The sequence below is a fragment of the Monodelphis domestica genome, chromosome 4, assembly GCF_027887165.1.
Source record: "Monodelphis domestica isolate mMonDom1 chromosome 4, mMonDom1.pri, whole genome shotgun sequence".
Classification (NCBI taxonomy): domain Eukaryota; kingdom Metazoa; phylum Chordata; class Mammalia; order Didelphimorphia; family Didelphidae; genus Monodelphis; species Monodelphis domestica.
In genome coordinates this window covers 313,000,929-313,016,276 of record NC_077230.1, presented here as the reverse complement: position 1 = coordinate 313,016,276, position 15,348 = coordinate 313,000,929, and the positions used below count along the sequence as shown (strand labels likewise).

General features: G+C 34.3%; 1 long non-coding RNA gene across 1 annotated transcript in view; it reads right to left on the bottom strand.

The window, feature by feature from the left end:
- Nucleotides 1–15,348, bottom strand: part of LOC107649000 (uncharacterized) — a 47,936-nt gene that overhangs the window by 19,135 nt on the left and 13,453 nt on the right. The gene's annotated exons all lie outside the window — the stretch shown is intronic.

The window sequence follows — 15,348 nt, the reverse complement described above, 5'->3', positions numbered from 1 at the left end:
TGCTGGGAATTAGGTACCTAAAAAAAGTTAACCCATGATAGTCTTTTTGGGATTGGGTTTAAGGGTCTGATCTTTTTGGTAATGTTTTGGGGAATTAGGGTACAGGTGTTTTTGCTGTTGCATTATTCCTCTTGAGACTAGGGGGAATAATAATCATGTCAATTCATAGGTAAGGGGGCATTGATGAAAGAGGTCATATAAAAGGGGGACTGGGTGGGCAATCACATCTTGCCAAGGACCACTCTGTGGTCTCCTCAGCTACCATGTGTGACTCTGTCAAGGCGTTGTGGCCTGATGGTTCCCAGTAAGCAGATACCACATTCATTATGTCTTCACATCCTTTCAACTTCAAAAAGTTTGATTCCACTGTAGTCATATGAATTTGCTTTTCCCTTTTTTTGGGTAGAGGGACTGAAAGTTAGAAATGAAATTTTTGAAAACTCAAAGGAGGTAAAATCTAGAGTTATGATATTTTAATTACTTTGTTGAGTAATTTATTAAAATAATATCATAATTAGTGGTATTATTATGTAAGCAATACCAAGAAAGCTTGGAAAAAAGGATATTCTAAAAAAAGGCAATGACTATTATTTATCTTTCAAAGTTTGCTTTCTTAGCTATGCTTGACTTGATTTCCTGCTGAGTTAAGCAGCTGCTAGCTTGAGGATTTTCCACACCACATGAACATTGAGATATATTAAACAATTCAATCTGTTCTTTTAATTCCATCAGCCATAAACTGCTTTCAATCATGCAGAGAGTTTTAATCTCTCATTTGGGGACATGAGTAGAATCTAGTCTTTCTTCAATACAATCCCTGGCATTATGCTTTCAAGCTTTGTAAGTTTATATGCATTGTCAGGCAGAACCTGGCCATGTGAGACATAAACTACATTTTTGGTCAGTTATCTGGAAATAAAAATTCAAATTTACATAGCCCTTGACAGTTTACAAAATATTTTCCTTGCAACACAGAGGACTATCATACAAAGATGAGAACTGTAGTTTATGAACAGAAAGAGCAAGGAGATCAGTATGAATGGAAGGTAGAGTGTGTGGAGAAAGGAAATAAGTCTGGAAAGATAGATGGAGACTGGAATCTAGAGAACCTTGTCTACTTGAGGAGCAGACGTGTATCTTGTTCAGTTCTTTTGGTCATGCCTGACTCTTTGTGACCTCATTTGGGATTTTCTTGGCAAAGATGCTGGAAAGGTTTGCTATTTTCTTCTCCAGCTCATTTTACAAATGAGTAAATAGAGGTAAACAGGGTTAAATGATTTGCTCAGGGTCATATAGCTAGTAAGAATAAGGGGCCAGATTTGAACTGAATCTTCCTGACACCCGTCTGGGTGCTCTATCTATGGTGCCTTCACACTGCCAGACATGGCTCAATTGCAATCTTAAAGAATCTTATCAACATTTACCAGGAGGGAAGCTAATGTTACTTGCTGTAATACAAAAAGAGACCAAGTGCTCAGTGACCTTGAGGAAAAGCCCCTCAGACCATGGCTAAATTTGTCTTTTGTTTCTATAATAATTCTAAGAAATAGTATGAGGTCTGGAATGACTGGGGCTTTCCTAGAAAAACTCAGTGGCATTGTTGCTTCTGCATGTGTTTCCATGTGAAATCCAGCCACTCTAGCCTTCAGCTCCTTGGTAAGAGGTTATCTTAATAAATGATAAGAGTGTATGTGCACAGGCTCCAGTAAGATTCTTAAATGAATTGTACAAATATTCAGTAAATCTAAATGGGAAATTTTGCCCCCTTCTTTAGGGCTGAGATTGTGGGACTTTTTTTTTTTCAGTTGAGGTTCTTTGATTTTATTCTTTTTTTTCTGCTTTGTAACTACAAACTCCAGGTAGAGTTTTAGTTGTTTTTATCTCTATTATAGACTCATCTTGCATAGAAATATGCAAGGTCTCTATGATATTATTTATAAATCAATATTTCATAAACATGTAGTTTATATTCATATAAAACTGTTTTGGAGAAACAGAGTTTATATTTGTAAATAAGTATGAAGTGTCCTACTCATAAAGAAAGCAGAAAAAAAGAAGTCTCCCTTTAGGAGCACATGGGTGATATTGCAAGAAGGCAAGTTAGTGATGAACAAGAAGTAGCTCTTTTTAAAAGAAAAATCCTTATCTTCTGTCAGTATCAGTTCTAAGTCAGAAGAGTAGCAAGGGCTAGGTAATTGCGGTTATTTGCCCAGTGTCACACAACTAGAAAGTGTGAAGTCATATTTGAACCCTGGTCCTCATGACTCCAGGCCTGATGCACTATCTACTGTGCTTCCTAGCTCCTCCAATAACTACTTCTTAAGGAAAGGAGTCACCTGAAGAATTCAAAGACAAGATGATGATAGGAAAAGGGGGACAATAGTCTTCCATCTATGAAATGGGAATCCAATATGGTAGCATCACAGTTATCATATTGAGAGTTGGGTAAACAGACACAAAATCTGTTTGGTTTTATTAATAATTAGCCAAGGATTTTTATTTAGCCACAGCAGGGAAAAGATTTTAAATTAAAATTTAAGTTAAAAAAATAGAATTGATTCACTTGGAAGTAGCTTCACTGCCTCTCTCTGTCCATTCTGGTCTGCTGGTCATAAGCCTTAGGTGGAATTGTTCAGACCCCCCCCCCTTTTTTTTTGTACTTTGTACTTTCACTATCAATGGCATTGATCTTAGTGCCCTCATTCAATTACATTTCACAGAGGTCTTTTAAAATGCATTCATATGGGTTTACAAGCAACAACAGCAAGCAGTTATTAAGCACTGTGCTAAGTAGTAAGGCTATAAAGAAAAGCATACACAGAACTTGCCCTCAAGGAGCTCACATTCTGATGAAGAAAACTGCATGTATTAGATAACCATTTATTTCTTCCTCTAATTGTTCCTCATTGCAAGACCCAGCTGGGTGAAGAAATGGATAGCTCCCTGGGCCTGCCACCAGGAAAATCTGAGCTCTAACACAACTTCAGTCTCTTACTGTGTGATTGTGTGATTCTTTAACATCTGTCAAACTTAGTTTTCTCAACTGTAAAATGGGGATAAGAGCATCTACCTCCCATGATTGTTGTGAGGATTACATGACATTAGACTTGGGTTTTTTTCCCTTTTACTTTTTCATTCTTCAATTGGAGTAAGAAAGGGAATAAACATTTATCATGTGCCTACTATTTGCTTTGTCCAGTTTCATGAGTGACCCTCCTACTTTTCATGGTCTGGAAGTAAAGTGGTAAATCTTAGGGAACATTTCACTTTAACCCCATTTGGATTAGCTGTGTTCCTATGGGGAATGTGTTGCTGGATTCTACTTTCAAAAGTTTTCCTGACCCTTTTTCATTTTACAGGGGAGTTTTTTCCCAGTTTTTATTTGGTTAGTCTTTGTTTTTGTCATTCTAGGTGAGACATATGAATGAATGGATGAATATTTAAGTACCTAATCTGTACCTGATTTGATGCTAGATGCTAGGTGCTAGGAAAACAAACAAAACAGGGAAACACCTTATGTCCCCAAGAAGATTTCTAGTAGAGGAATGCAACTTATTTTATTTTATTTTAAATTTTGGAAAATTTTATTTAATTAATTAATTTAGAATATTTTTCCATGGTTACAAGATTCATGTCCTTTCCCTTTCCTTCCCTCCCCCCCCCCAAAGCTCCCTCCCTTCCATCCTGTAGCTGGCACGCAATTACATTGGGTTTTACATGTGTCATTGATCAAGAACTATTTCTATATTATTGATATTTGCACTAGAATAATCATTTAGAGTCTACATTCCCAATCATATCCCCATTGACCCATGTGATCAAATTGTATTTCTTCTGTGTTTCTTTGCCCACAGATCTTCCTCTGGATATGGATAGTGTTCTTTCTCATAAGTCCCTCAGAATTGTCCTGGGTCATTGCATTGCTGCTAGTAGACAAGTCCACTACATTTGATTGTGCCACAGTGTATCAGTCTCTGTACAATGTTCTCCTGGTTCTTCTCCTTTCACTCTGCATCAATTCCTGGAGGTCTTTCCAGTTCACATGGAATCCCTCCAGTTCATTAATCCTTTGAGCACAATAGTATTCCGTCACTACCATATACCACAATTTGTTTGGCCATTCCCCAATTGAAGGACATCCCCTCATTTTCCAATTTTTTTCCAACACAAAGTGGGCAGCCATGAATATTCTTGTACAAGTCTTTTCCCCTATTATCTCTTTAGGGTACAAACTGAGCAGTGCTATGGCTGGATCAAAGGACAAGCAGTCTTTTAGCACCCTTTGGGCATAGTTCAAAATTTGCTACTTATTTTGGAGAGTAGTGGTCAGGGGAAAGGGTTTTGCTTTGGTCAGTCATAGGACTGGTGAATGGAGCCATAGGGCAAGACTGTCATAGCCTTTTCAATACTAGTGATAATAATGAATTGATTACTGTGCCCAGAGTAAGAACAAAAAGACAGAAACTGGAGGATGAAATCATCATAAGAATGTTAAGATATCCGTGTTGTGAGGCTCCTCATTTTCCAGGTGAATGACTAGGAAGGTATATGCAGTCTGGGATGGGACCAGTCAGACACAGTAAGATGACTTTTCATTCATCAATCCATCAATCAATATAATTCAACATTAACGCAACCACATCTTGCTTTTTTGTGCTTCTTATTCCTTTATTAATACAAATTTTGAAAGTGCTGCATATGGAGTAGAAGACATTAGAAGCATGAAGATCCTGCTTTAAACCTTGTGTTTGACAAATATTAGTAATCTCACCATGGCTAAATCACTTGACCTCTCAGTACTCCTAGAAAAAAATCTAAGATTGTGCATTACTGAGGATTTACCATTTAGGCACTGTAAATGAGGACCAAAAGAAATCCAAACTGAACAGTTGTAACATTAAGAGCTCTGAAAGTTACTCTGATCGATTTTATGTAAGGTAAGATATGCTTTGGGATTATGTTGCTCTCCTTTTTCCCCTCTTGGATTTTCCCTCTATTTGTCAGAAATATTGTTTTGAACCCTTTAGCAATTTGACAAAGACATTTGACAGTTCTCACATTTCATTTGTAATTGTTTTATCTGCACCATTTTAAATTCTTATCTTTTTTTTTTTGTTTGGCATGTTTATTTGTTATTTGTGGATACATCACCTGAAAATGTTCTAAGGTTTCCTATCTCCTATCCTTATAGAAAAGGATAACTTTGACTGGGTTTAGGATCCTTATAATTTAATCATATAAGTATTATATAATTTTGTGTTCTGCTCCTATATTCCTTGTAAAGTTTGCCATTATCCTAATTATGTGCTCAGTGAACTTTCATTCTAAGCCAGTGAAGTTTTGGTAGGGTTTTATATACAGATCATATTTATAAAGAATATTAAACTGCCCATTTAGAAAATTATTTTCCTGTTTGTATACTGCTACAAAAAGTTACAAAACATGATCAGTATAATTTGGGAGGCACAAAGAAACATATCAAAAAAAGCAAATTTGTTGAAAAGGTAGCAGAACTGTACTATAGTGAGTCACTGAAATATTTGATCAAAATGACCTGGAATATGAGGATTATTTTGGTAGCTATGTGTGAAACAAAGTCCAAAATAAGGCCAAGAACTCTCTCTTGAACTCCATCATGAATTACCTGCTATACATTTTGAAGTGGATGGTTCCTATAGACACCTCACACTCAGCATATCCAATAATGAACTTATTTACACTCTAAAGTCACTCCTGTCCTTATCTCCTCATTTTCATTCACTCTGCATAACAAACCAGTTGTATCTACTTCTACAATATCTACATATTTGTCCTCGTCTTTTCACATGGTTACTATATTAGATTAGAACCCCATATCCTTACACTCAGATTATAGTTATGATCATAGTCATGGGAAATCCACATTTATTTAAAAAACCTACCATATGCCAGACATTGTGTTGAACACTAGGGATACAAATTAGGAAAAGCCTGAGAGTCTCTATACTCTTAGAACTTACAGTCTAATGGACAAAGACAATATGCAAAAGGAAGTTCAAAAGGAAAGGATGAGGGAAGGAGATTGGGTAGTGTTCAGGAGGTACCAAGTGCAGAAGCATGATGCATATTGAATTTCAACCAAGCATAGCAGTTAATAGGAAATGAAGAATTAACTCAAATTCTGAGTCTTCTATATAAGAAGGCTGTAGTTTATTATTTTGTACTCTGGCTCTCTAATTAGCAGTGGAGGTAGTGCTGAGGAGGTAGTGAGTATCAAAACTGAATCAATCTTCATAATGATGATGAGATTCAGGTGGTAACTATTGCAAGAACATACTACTAGAAGTAAAAAAATGTCATAATGGTATTAAGCTAGATTTATTTTATGAAATTTTCTTCTTTTTCACAATTTTCTAAGGAAATGTATTGATTATGCAACCCAAACATCAAGACAATATGCTATAATTTTAAAACAGCATTAAAATGCAACTATTAGAAAGACTAGTGAGGCAAATTTTCTTTTTGCTACTTTGGTAGAGAAATAACTGCAAAATTTGTTTTGCAGACAGGTTAAGTGATTTGTCCAAGGTCATGCCTGACACTGGATTTGAACTTCCTGATAGGTCTTACTGACTTATGGTTCAGCTTTCTATCCACTCTGCCACTTAGCTGACCATAGCAATGGTTTATACTTACTGAAAAATCTGAGTAAGGAAGATGAAAAGCATTGGTTCAATCCCTAATGACTTCATTCATGCAATATTATTGTAGTTTCTTTATTAGGCAAAGATATTTGAAAATTTATACCAACAATCTTTTGAAATGAAGCTTTCTGTGTTCTATTTTGAAGATGAACAAGCCATTTTCTTTTCCTTCTTTCCCCTTTTTTCTTTCTTTATTTAAAAAAAATTTATTAATAGACTAATATCTACAAGTGTCCTAGTCCCTCCCCCATCCACATCACAGAAGTCATTGTTGGGGGAAAAAGACTTGTTCATACAAATTATGTCTTTTGTTTCCACCTGTCAGTTCATTCTCTGGATATAATATTCCCAATTAATTAAAATATTAAATCTGCAATTATGTACGATGATCTCTTGGTCCTATTCATTTCACTATTCATTCTCATGTAGTTCTTTAAAGTTTTTTTTAATTAGTCTGTTCACCATAGCATTTCATCACAATTCCATCACAAAAATGCCAACAATTTATATGAATTTGTTTAAAACCCTGCTGTTTTCCTAAACTTATTGATAGTTTCAGCTAACTTTTTAGCTGGATCTCTAGCATTTTCCATGTATGCCATCAAATTTTCTGCAGAGATAGTTTTATTACCTTTTTCTCATTCTGATTCTTTCAATTTATTTTCTTCTCTTATTGTTATTGCTGGCATTTCTAATACTATGTTAAATAATATTGGTAATAAGTATCCTTGTTTCACTCCTGATCTTATTGTGAAAGCTTCTAGTTCCTGCCTGTTACAAATAGTATTTACTGAAGGTTTTAGGAAGATGCTTCATATCGTTTTGAGAAAAACTCCATTTAAACCTATGCTTTTTGATGTTTTAAATAGGAATGTTATATTTTGTCAAAGGCTTTTTCTGCATCTATTGATATCATATTGTTTAACTTTTGCATAGCTGCTGATATTAAAATATTTATGTTGATAGTTTTCCTTATATTAAACTATCTCTGTATTTTTATTTTAAATCCTTTTTTGTCACAATTATAATCTATGCGATATAATGTTGTTGTCTTCTGGCTAGCATCTTATTTAGGATTTTTGCATCTATATTTATTAATGATATTGGTCTATAATTTTCTTTTTATCTTCCTGGCTTAGGTATCAGTGCCAATTTAAATGTTTGGTAGAATTCATTTGCGAATCTATCTGTTCCTGATGCTGGCACAGGTCACTTTCATAAAGCAATTGTAATTTCTGAGACAGGCTTCTTCTCAGGGAACAGTTCTTTGATTTGCAATTAGGACAGAATAAATAAGGTACTGCTTGATCTATTTTTGGTTTCTTTTGAAATATCCAGAAACACAGATTATAATGGTTGATATAAAGATAATTTAGCATTTGGGACTGTGTCAGCAATCATTGTAACTATTTGGGGATAAAGATGAAGAATATTTAACAAAATGGAGCACATTAACATAATCAAAATAAAATTATATATTTTATATTTATACATATATATATTTAATTATATTTCCTGAAAAAGGATGTCCTAAATAATTTCTTTTGGGGGGGGGTTAACTCTCTTTGACAAGGAGCAATAAATGCCTAAAGGTGAAACTCTCTTGGTCAGAATGTACTAAATCTTTGGCATACTGTGAAATATGTAGAGGAAGAGTAGCCATTTTTAAAGGACAACATTTCATTTTACCTGAATCCTGAAAAACAGGATTTAAAAATTCATTCATTTATTTATTTTTTGAAAATTTTATTTATTCAACTTAGCACATTATTCCATGTTTACAAGAATCATATTCTTTCCCTCCCTCCCCTCCTTCCACCCCTTCCCATAGCCGACACACAATTCCACTGGGTTTTACATGTGTCCTTGATCAGAACCTATTTCCATGTTGTTGATGTTTGAACTAGGATGATCATTTAGAGTCTATATCCCCAATCATATCCTCCTTGACCCATGTAATCAAGCAGTTGTTTTTCTTTTGTGTTTCTAGTCCCACAGATCTTCCTCTGAATGTGGATAGTATTCTTTCTCTTAGATCCCTTTGGGTTGTTCAGGATCACTGCATTGCCACTAACGGAAAAGTCCATTACATTCAATTGTACCACAGTGTATCAGTCTCTGTGTACAATGTTCTCCTGGTTCTGCTCCATTCACTCTTCATCACTTCCTGGAGGTTGTTCCAGTCTCCATGGAATTACTCCACTTTATTATTCCTTTGAGCACAATAGTATTCCATCACCAACATATACCACAATTTGTTGAGTCATTCCCCAATTGAAGGGCATGCCCTCAAAAAATAGGATTTTAAGAGGGGGGTATTCTCAGTTTGAAAGGGTTGGACAGTTTCTGTGTCTTAATGTAGCATTGTTTGAGATTTGTTTTTTTCACCTTTGATTTGGGAAGAGCAAGAGATACAATTCATCAAAGTCATGATGGGAGTTGGGGTGGAATATTGGGGATAGTAGTGGTGGAATGCCAAAAAGAAGGTATGGATACTTGAATTTTTTTCCTTTTCTTTCTTGACCTTTTAGGAAGCAAGAATTTCTGTGATATAGTATATATCTGTTCTTTAAAGTCACATTTATATGTTTTTATTTAATTAATTTTAATGAATGAACATAAGTCATGCCCTGAAGGTTAGGGCAAACATCTTGCCAACCATTCAAGAACTAGAACATGGCTCAAGTTTTTTTTTTCAATAACTTAATATTTTCCAGCATAACTTCTTAATACTGATGGAAGATCTATTTGTCTTTGAAATTGCTAATATCATGAATTTTTGAAGGAATTTCCATGAACTTAAGCAGGACTACCCATAATATCTTCATTACTTCAAGATAAATGTTAAAATAAAAACCCTTTGTAGAAATTATTATTCTAAACAAAAGGTTTCACAACTTTCCCTGAAAAAATTCTAAAAAAAAATAAATGCATTATACTAAAAGATAAAGAAAAAAATGGGGGGCAGCTGGGTGGCTCAGTGGATTGAGAGCCAAGCCTAGAGAGAGGAGGTCCCAGGTTCAAATTCGGCCTCAGACACTTCCCAGCTGTATGACCCTGGGCAAGTCACTTGACCCCCATTGCCTAGCCCTTACCACTCTTCTGCCTTGGAGCCAATACACAATATTGACTCCAAGACAGAAGGTAAGGGTTTAAAAAAAAATCTAGAAATTTCTTGCTAAATGAATACCTTTTTTTTGCTACTATAAAAACTAAATTTTTACAGCTTTCTCTGACTCATGGCTTCTGCCACTAACAATATAATAATATTCCTTAAAGAGACTATTTTATCCCTAAAGAGTTTTGCAATTTTCATCTATGCAAAGATTTTTTTTGCCTTGGTGTTCCAACGGTATGTTGTCCATAGTCTATAAACCAATCAATTGGTCATTTAACATTTATTAAGCATGTATTATGTATCAAGCCACTATGATAAGCTTTGAAGACACAAAGAGAGAGAAAAACAAAACAAAACAAAACAAAATAAAGTAAACAAAGTCTGCTCTTAAAGACCTCCCTGTTCATTTGGGGGAGACATGCATATCCTTTATATATATGTATATAGCAAGAATAATCTCAAAGAGAGGAATTAAAATTAAGGAGGACAAGAAAGACCTTGTGAGGGGAATTTTAACTTAGACTTAAAGGAAACAAGGAAAGCTAGAAGAAAGAAGTGAGAAGGAAGGAAAGTGGGCTTTGAGGATAGCTTGTGAAAATGCTCAAAGTCTTGAGATGGAGTGTCATGTACAATTAACATCAAGGAAATTAATAAAACTGGATCCTAAATTACATGAATAGGAATAAAGTGTAAGAAAATTGGAAAGGCAAGAAAGGTGAGGTTATGAAGGACACTGAAATCCAGACACATGATTTTATATTTGATCCTGGAGATAATAGAGAGTCACTGGAGTTAATTGAAAGGCAGAGGGTGATATAGTAAGATTTGCATATTAGGAAGATTAATTTGACACTGCAGTAAGGACTGGAATGGGGCAATTTATTTCAATACTTAAAATTTTGAAAGACTTGGGAACTGTGATCAACACAATGGACTTCCAGATAGAGAGATGATAAAACTCAAAGTGAAGATTGAAGTATCTAAAAAAAATTATAAATGGCTAATGCAGGAATTTATTTTGCTATACATATTTGTAATACTTTTATTTATGATGCTTTCTCAAATGGAAGGGGAGGAGAAATGGAAAGAAGAAAATTCAAAAGAAAATTAAATGACATATATACGCATATATGTGTGTGTATGGCTTTTTGTTACTAAAATGGGCTTTCTATTTTTAATATTTCTTTTTGGATTTTGTAATTGTTATGTATAAATCCAGTTGACTTTTGAGGATTTATTTTGTAGCCTGCAATTTTGCTGAAGGTATTATCTCAGTTAGATCTCTGCTGATTCCCTAGAATTGTTCAACTACACCATTATGCCCTCAGGAAATAGGGTAGTTTTATCTCCTCTTTACCTATATTTATGCCATTTATTTCTCTTACATCTTATTGTTATAAGTATGATTTCCTGAACTATGTCAAATAAAAGAGGGGAAATAGTCTCCTTCACTTTATTCTCACATTTATTGGAAAGTAATTTATTATATCCCCATTGAATATGATATTTATTATTTTATTTTAGAGAAAGGTATATATATACTTAGAGTTTTTAGGATAATTGTTTTCTACTTTGTCAAAGACATTGTTCTGTATCTATTGAGTTAAGCTTGTGGTTTGGGGTATTGGGGTTTTTTAATGTAATTAATTGTGCTGATTGCTTTCCTAATGTAAAAACATCTCTGTATCCTTGGCATAAACCCAACTTGGTCTTAAAGTATGATTTAATGGATAACTTGCTGTCATTTGTTTGTCAGGATGTCTTTTAAAAAAACTTAATCAATATTGAGGAATGATTTTGGCTTACCATGTTCCCTCTGTGTTTTATTCTTATTATATTATGGTTATATATGTCTCATAAAAAGATTTACATATGGTGCTTTTTTCTTGATTTTTGAGAATTACATATGATGTAGGTAATAATTGTTCTTTAAAATTTTGATAGGGTCTGCCCATGAATCCTTAAGGAATGAGTAGTTTCCCCCTCTCTTTAGTAGCTCCTTTCTGTTTCCATTTATGAGATTAGGTTATTTAAGACTTCTCTTCAATTTTATGAGAGTTTAGGTATTTTTTATTTTTTAAATAATTCTCTCTTCTTTTTGTCATCATAAAACTGTAGATCATAGGTTCTGGTTACTCTCTTTATTTCTTCCAGTTTTGTTATGAATTTACAATGCTCATTTGATGTTTTATTGATTTGATTTTCTATCCTCTTCCCTTTAAACAGGGTAGCGAAAGGTTTCTCAATTTTATTAGCCTTTTCACAGAACCAGTTTTTTCTTGTATTCATCAAGTCTACAGAAATTTGTTGTTTATACTCCATCAACTTCTTTTCCCTAATCAGTAGTGATTTAGAATATTTTTTCATATACTTATCTTTGACTTTGATTAATTTATCTGAAAACTCTGTTTATCTTTTGCCCATTTATCAATTGGAGGATGACTATTATTCCTATAAAGTTGACAAAATTCTCTTTATATTTTACATATGAGACCTCTATTTGAGAGATTGTATTTGGAATTTCACTCCATAATACTAGTGATAATGGGAATCCCATTTCACTCCCAATTTTATTGGAAAGGCTTCTAGCTTCTATTTGGTACAAATGGTAGTTGCTGATGGTTTTAGGTAGATGTTTTGTATCATTTTCAGAAAAATGCCATTTATAAATATGCTTTCCAGTGTTTTTAAAAATAGGAATGAATGTATTTTATTAAAGATTTTTCTTCGTCTAGTGATATAATTATATTTTGATTACTGCCGTTATTAATATAATCAATTATATCATATCATATCATATAATCAATTATGTTGATACCTTTCCTCATAGCAAATGATCCCTGCATTTCTGGTATGAATTTTGTTTGTTCAGGAGGCATAATCTTTTTGATTTATTATTGTAGTCTATCCACCATTTTATTTAGGATTTTTGTATTTATATTCATTAGTGAAATTAGTGTATAGTTTTCTTTCTCTGTTTTTGCTCTTATTGGCTTGGATTTCAGTACCACATTTGTTTAATAAGGGGAGTTTGATAAAATGTTGTTTCCTTTCTAACCCAGATATTCTAAAGTCAGGGTTCCTTCCTGTATAGCCCTTTCTCCACTTCTCTGTGACAGTTCTTCCATTCCTGTCTTTTTAATATAATTGTTCACTTTTAGCTCATTGCATTATATTCAATTCCACCTCAAGTCTTCTATCTATATATATTCTTTCACATTATCAAAGTAATAATGTGATCCTTAATAGTTATAAAAATATTTTCCTATATAATAATTAAACAATTTGTCCCTGTCTTGTCCCTTATAATTGGTTTTTCATGTTTACTTTCTTAATTGTTCTTGTAGATTAGATTTTCTGAGTTCTCTTTTTTTTCCCTCCAAGAATAGTTGAAACTCATTTAGTTCATTAAATGTTCGTTTCCCACCATATATTATGCTGATTTTTCCAGGGTATATTATTCTTGGTCATAGACACAGCTCTTTTGCTTTTTGAAATATTGTGTTCCACACCCTTCATTCTTCACATTTGAAGCTGCCTAGGTCTTGTGTTATTCTGACATCAGCTCCATAGTGTTTAAATTAATTTTTCTTGTTTATTGTATTTTTTCCTTAACTTGAGTCTTATGGAACTTATCATGTTTCTGTGAATTTTCATCTTGGAGACTTTCCAGTGGTGATTTTTGGATTCTTCCAATTTTATTTTACTCTCTAATTCTAGAAATTCCATGTAATTTTCCTTAATGATTTCTTAGAGTCTTGTGTCTAACCTTTTATTTTTTTTTGATCATTACTTTCCATCTGACAAAAAGATCTGACAATTCTTATATTTTCTCTCCTCAATCTATTTTCCAGGACAGTTGATTTTGGAATAAGATGTTTCATATTTTCTTCTGTTTTCATTCTTTTGATTTTGCTTGTCATTTTTTTGTCTGTTTGAGTGACTGGATGTCAGGAGAACAATTAGTACAATCAAAACAATATTGTAAAGACTAAAATTTTGAAAGACTAAGGAACACTGAACAATGTAGCAGACCTCCAGATACAGTGCTTATCGTCGCAGAGTGCATATTGAAGACTTTTTTTTTAATGGCTGCTTTAGAAATGTTTCCCTTGATTTTATGTATTTGTGACAATTTTGTTTTTGTTATTTTCTCATTTGGTGGAGGAATGAGATGATGATTGGGAAGGAATTAGAAGATGAAAATAAAAATTTACATTATGTGAATCCATTGATGAATGTGTAAATCATGTAACATTTGGATAATAATAATAACTACCTTGAAGATTTATAAAGACCTTGAACATATGTTAAATGCTTTGCAAACTTTTCTTTTTATTGAATTTAACTTTTATTGCCATGCAAAACAAATTTCCATATTGATCATTGTTACAAGAGCACTCATATACATAACCAAAACCTTAGAATAAAACCATCAATATACTTATATGAAAGATGACTCCAACAGTTCTTTTTCTGGAGGTGGATAGCATTCCCCTTCATAAGTGTTTCAGGATTGCCCTAGATCCATGTTGGTGAGCCTATGGTACATTTTCTGGAGCATGTTGGAAGGAGCTACTCTCTTCCCCTCCCCATTCTCATCTAAGAACATTTCTCACATGACCTGCCCTTCTGTCCAGCAGCTCATTAGGAGCACTTCCTCCCTCCCCAATCTGGGGTAAGGCATGAGGCTCACATGTGACATAAGGATTGTAGTTTGGGCACTCAGGCTCTAAAAGATTCACTGTCACTGCCCTAGATCATTACATTGGTGAGAGTAGCCAAGCTTTCACAGATAATCATTGTATAATATTGCTGTTACTGTGTAAAATGTTCTCCCAGTTCTTTGCAGATCTTTCTTAAAGAGGCATTGAAATACTGTAAAAATGGATTTGAACTCTGGACTTCAATCCCCAGAAGCCCTTGCTCCACTTCCCCAGAATGCTTTGTAACCTCACCTGGGCTGAGAATGAGATGGGGTATTTAACCTGATTGCAAAGGCTTTTGGGTCTCTTTACTTCCTGTCTCCTCTGGCAAACAGACGCGTCTCATGATGTGAGTGAAATTTTGGGTGGGCCTCATGGCCCACCAGGCACGTGCCTTTTCTTACTTGTATATTCTTAAATTCTCAACCCTTAAAAACCTCTAAAATATAATACTCCTTGCAGAGAGAAACTAATTTCTACCTGCCTCAGTCTCCCCTAAATTTTAATCTTTACAATACTAGCAGTTATTATAGTTGTCATTACCTTTAGGATGTGAGAGGTTTCAAACCCTAGAACTGGAGTTACAGTATGGGAAATTGATGGAGTCTCAGCCACAGCTGGGGAGGGGGCTCAGGAGATGTTCTGGAATCTTGGGAGAGCAAGAGTTTCTGTCAGAGAGGCATTTAGTTCTCAATCCTGAGATAGCCAAGGAGAGGTCTGGTCAAGACTTTGCTCCTGAGGAAAGACTTACTTCTTCTCCTGGTGATTGGAAATCCTTTTCCCCACCAATTGCCAACTGAAGGGGCAGTTGGAGAAGATAGCCAAGCAGCTGACAAGATCA